Below are 5,398 nucleotides of genomic sequence, written 5' to 3' on the forward strand. Positions count from 1 at the left end.
AAAACTAAGCTACGCTAGGATAAAAACAAGGACGGATGGGACAAGCTTCCCCTCACAAGTGATTTCATCACAAAATGAACTTAAAACATTCACGAATGTAAACTGTTCACACAGGGCTTCCCCACGAATTCATTTCTTACATGAACTAACTATTTCTATTCGAACCCTATTATGGCCCCCCAGCGGCATCGGCTGACGGGACGGTTGGGACGACGTTCGGCTCTATTGCGGGCGGGACGACGCTCGCCTCCAAACCGGGCTCCACTACCTCCGCAGGCTGGACGACATCTTCCCGGTGCACGTCTTCAGCCACGCTCGAACGGCGAGCTTCCATCACCCACTGCGTGGTGACCTGCTCGGTGACCATCTGTGCATACGGCACCAAACTCTCCCCCAGCGCATGGATTCCGTCTACGCTCCACCCGTCAGCGTACCCTCTGTAGATGGCCACGAAGTCTAGATCGGGGTGATGGGTCACCACTGAGGTCAGCACCCCCGACGTCCTATAGAACATGCCGTCGGAGATGAGTGCCCGAACTTCATTCGGGACCTCCGCCAGCTGGACGGCAAGCGTACTGGTGCTCGGTCCTGACCCGAACACTTTAGAGATGAACACCTACGCGATGTTGTGAATCTGGTCGAGCTCTCCCTCGAGAGCGTGTCGCTCCTCAAGGGACTGGGCTAGCGCCTTCGCGCCCTGACCGACCACCTCTTTGGCCGTCTCCAGCTCTTGCTCCAAAGAGCCAACTTTTCCACCCAGTTCTAGAAAAAGGCGACAAATTCAGAAGCAAAGGAAAGAAGAAATCAAGGCATCAATAGAGGTAACTCTACCAAAACCCGTCACTCGAGCCATCGAGGTAACTCTACCAAAACCACTTTTTTACTTTTCCGATACATAATCATTCATTCATTCATGCATGCATGCATTCATACATTCATCCATACATTCATCGCATACATCCAAGCATTGCATATGCAATTGCTGCATCACAACGCTTCGCGTTGCGTCACGAAGCAGTATTCGCCTCATTCGACATGAGCGACGACCGACCGGGGTTCGAAGGCTGGCTCACGAAGGGCTTGAGGCCGCCTCACGTCAAACAGAGCCAGGGGAGAAAACGCAGATGGGCCCCAGTGGCCCTCGCCCAATCCACTCCGAAGCGGACAGGGTCATGCCCACAGAATCTTGACCTTCTCGTTTGATCCTGACCTCGAGCCATGCCCACAGAATCTCCATCGAGGGGAGGCCAGCGGGCCACTTGAGTCGGTCTTTGGAATGGCTCAGGCATCTATCGGGAGGCGGGTTAAGGAGCAGTGGAATGCCATATGAGGGCTATGCCGACACCGTTACGAACGACGAACCTGGATTTCACTCGAACGTACTCGTTATTGAGCTCACCGAGCGCGTCACTCGAGCCATCGAGGCAAGCGACGTTAGCTCAACCCCTCTGATTATGAAAACCACGGATGGGGTAATGCATGAAACTAGCCTGATGCCTGGGTTGGTGCCCCGACATCTTGGAAAGGCGTCGCCTCGCCCGATCCCTCGGCCGCACCCGACGCCTAGGTTGGCGCACCGACACCTTAGGTTGGCGCTCCGCCACGCCCGACGCTTGGGTTGGCGACTCCGCCTCGCCCGACCCCTCAGCCACGCCCGATGCCTGGGTTGGCGCCCCGACACCTTGGGTTGGCGCTCCACCTCGCCCAGCCCCTCGGCGCGTGCCCGACGCTTGGGTTGGCGACTCCGCCTCACCCGACCCCTCGGCCATGCCCGATGCCTGGGTTGGCACCCAGACACCTCGGGTTGGCGCTCCGCCTCGCCCGACCCCTCGGCCGCGCCCGACGCTTGGGTTGGCGCTCCGCCGCGCCTGACCCCTCGGCCGTGCCCGACGCTTGGGTTGGCACTCCGCCTCGCCCGACCCCTTGGCCGTGCCCGACGCTTGGGTTGGCGCTCCGCCTCACCCCACCCCTCGGCCGCGCCCGACGCTTGGGTTGGCGACTCTGCCTCGCCCGACCCCTCAGCCGCGTGCCGATGCTTGGGTTCGCGCTCCGTCTCGTCCGACGGCGACCCACAATCTCACACCCACCGCGTGCGCTCGTAAAACGAGTATAAACAGCCCCTTTACGACTTCACAGAAGTCCCAAAAGGGCTCGGGGGATCTTGTCGGGTTCATAAACCTGGGGTCCCCAATGGACCCGCTTCCTGCAAAAAAAGCTTGGCCCAGCAGACGGCGTGGTGACAACGCGCACCTCTCGGGCCGGCCCAGATACATAATGATAGGCTGGGGCAACGATCCGGTCTCTGACCGGAAGGCCTGGCCAAGGTGGGGACACAGTCCGACTCCGACCTCATTTTCCGACCGGGGATACGCCAGACCTCTGCTCGTGATTCTTCCCCGACCGACACGGTCGTGACCGACTAGGAACGACCGACCGGGGACGCCCGCTCGGTGAGGGCCCGGGGATCAGGCAGAGCAGATAAGGTAAGGCGCTCAAGTCAAACACAATACCGAGGACCGTACCCTGCTATACCCTGCATACCTGCAGGACGGTGCCACCTGACCATGCTATACGGGCACTATGCAACCTTCCAGGCGTGTCAGAGCACAAACAATATTATAGGCGCCGACGTTTGCCGTACCAGGCGGACACGGTAGAGCCTGCCACATGCATCTGACATGAACAGTATTATGGGCGCCGACGACCGTCTCGTACCCGACAACGTGGGCAACAAGACTAGGTAGCACACGTATCAATTCTCTCTTTCTCTAACTTGTAAGGCCATCCCCTTCAAACTATAAAAAGGGATGCGCTCTCTCCTCTCCAGAGGATGTTTTCTCTCGGCTCCCGAAAGAAAAGAGGCAGGACGTTCTCTCGGACTCTATACAATCTGAGCACTCGAACAGCTCAACGGTTCTAGAACCCAACAGCTACACAAAGCATATGCTCCAATACTTAGCGCACGTCAAAGCACCCGTCACTCTTGCCGCTTCGGTTCAGAGTCCGACTGGCCCTTTAGCACCCCCTTTTCATTCCTACTCGTTTGTGACCCCACAATAAACTTTGAGCACCTGGGCTCAGGAATAAAGTCTCCAACCGACTGAAACTGGACGTAGGGCACGTTGTCTGAACCAGTATAAATCCTGTGTCATTGAGTGCTAGGCTATATCTGATCACAACGCGCGGCAAAACTATAAATATTTACTTGTTGGTCACTTTTCGCACCGACAGGGATGTTGTTGGCATGAACTTCTATGATACGAGAATAGGAACCCCTTATCTGGCATGGGCTGACATTTCGACAGTTCTAAGTTGGTTCGATACAAAAAGGTATTCAAGTGTACATCACATATGTTGTTTTTCTGTAACATTTAAAGAAACTTGCTGAAGCAGGTCGAGTGAAGCATAATCTTTTTATTGGTATGTTTATTTGACAGTAAACCTGGTGAAGTTGGCAATTATAGACATCCCTCTGGAGCACCTTTGTTAGAAGTAGTTGGAGATGAGAAAGTTGTGTTAAACAGGTAGGTATTCACATGCATGTTGAAAATATATTAAGATGGGGTTAAGTTCTGGACATATGAACTGTTTTATTCAATTGAACTACAGGTGGCCTGTGCCTATGCCACACTGGCGCCATCCTGACTTTGTGGACGAGGAAAAATCTGATGATGAATCTGATGATGAGTTCATCTCTGAACCCAAATCTCGCCGCAGGAGGGAATACACGTACACATTGGGAGTTAAAGAAATACTTTATTAGTCGTATCATTGCTAGTTTGAGATGGCTGAAGTAACCTGTACTACGCGGTTTGCCGAGGTCATGTGATATGTGCTGCGTTTGTAGCTTGAATTATCAGGTTCCATTTTGACTTGTTGAGTAGCAGCATGCACTGGTAGTTTAAGTTATTACACTACCGTACATACTCGTTAAGAACGACTAATTAGCTGCCTGGGGTGTTATCTTTTGAATACTGTTTTAGGCGCAGATCAATGTTCCGTGTTATATTTCTGCCTTGCTACATGGTTCCTGTCATGTTTTATGCCCTGTGATAATGATATGATTCAAAGTACTAGTGGACATTCCTCCTCGTCGGCGTCGGCATCGGACAATGGCATCAGCTCGGTCAATGATCTGTCGGAATCAGCCTGCCGTAAGAATTTTTGGGTCACATGCTCAGTATTCAGTCTATTTTCTCGAGCTAGCTTGTTAGGATTTCCTCTTCGTTCATCGCTTCGATCCATGGATTTTTATTTAGTTGTGATAACCACGCACAGGCCGAGACAGCTACACGCCTCTCATCATTGTCCTGGTTGAAAAGCAATCTGGATCTCATAACAGAGTGCTAGCAAGCAGCAGCTATGGTCCAAGTAAGCTCAGTTCCATGGCAGGAGCAGCACTTCCATAAACTAAATAACTAATCCGAACCGAATGTGAAGAGGTTCTTATAGCTACTCTTAAAGGACAGGATATACACGAAAGGAATGCTTCGACGAAGAAGCTTGCTCCTTGATTCTTACACGTGAAATGTGTGTGTGGCAGAGGGAAGAAACGGTTTGTCATTTGTGTATGCCATCTAGAGTTGAGGTTTTGCTCGCTTGCCATCTGGAAATTGCTAACTGTGTGTGTCCGTGCGTGCGCCTCTGGAATTTGTGTGTGTGCCAGTGCCACTAACCTCTATGTTTCAGTGGCGCATACACATAAATTCTAATGGCATACACACAAACTGCGAGTTTTGTCAAAACAAAAAACCAAAAAAAAAAAAAAAACTGCTGAGTTGGCACTCAAGCACAATTCACAACACCAAACTCTGATAGGCACACAGACAGAATTTTCCTTTCAGCACAATGAAATAAAACTTGCACGATTCGCAAAAAAAGAAGAAATAAAACTTATGCATAGCTTTTTCCAGTTCACTGTGCACGGCTGATAAAGACATTAAGCATATGACTTTCATTGCTGAATATACATACCAGGGATGTTGATTATTTGGAGAACGGGGGCAAATGACAATTCTAGCTGTTTAATGACACCCCTTTTGACAGCAGATCCTTCCAAAAGGTTGATCAATTGTCCTGACAAACGTGGAAACATTTTTTGCTTTGTTAACGGCATTAATAACCACACACAGTAAGTGTTTACTTTTCCATTGTATGTTCATTTACAACTGGAGTATTCTGCTGCGATGCATTGCACAATCTAGTTAATTAACGGAATATTTAATAGTTCCAGTAAGGTTCTGTTGCTATGGATACAATAAAGATGCTTTCAGCTACGCTGCATTTATCTATATGTCGGAGCAGTACCTTCTTCAGTAGAATATTTGGGCCTGTTTAGTTCCCTCCTAAAACATCAAATTTTTCAAGATTTCCCGTCACATCGAATACGAAAACGCAT

This window comes from Miscanthus floridulus, chromosome 14, assembly GCF_019320115.1.
Source record: "Miscanthus floridulus cultivar M001 chromosome 14, ASM1932011v1, whole genome shotgun sequence".
Taxonomy (NCBI): domain Eukaryota; kingdom Viridiplantae; phylum Streptophyta; class Magnoliopsida; order Poales; family Poaceae; genus Miscanthus; species Miscanthus floridulus.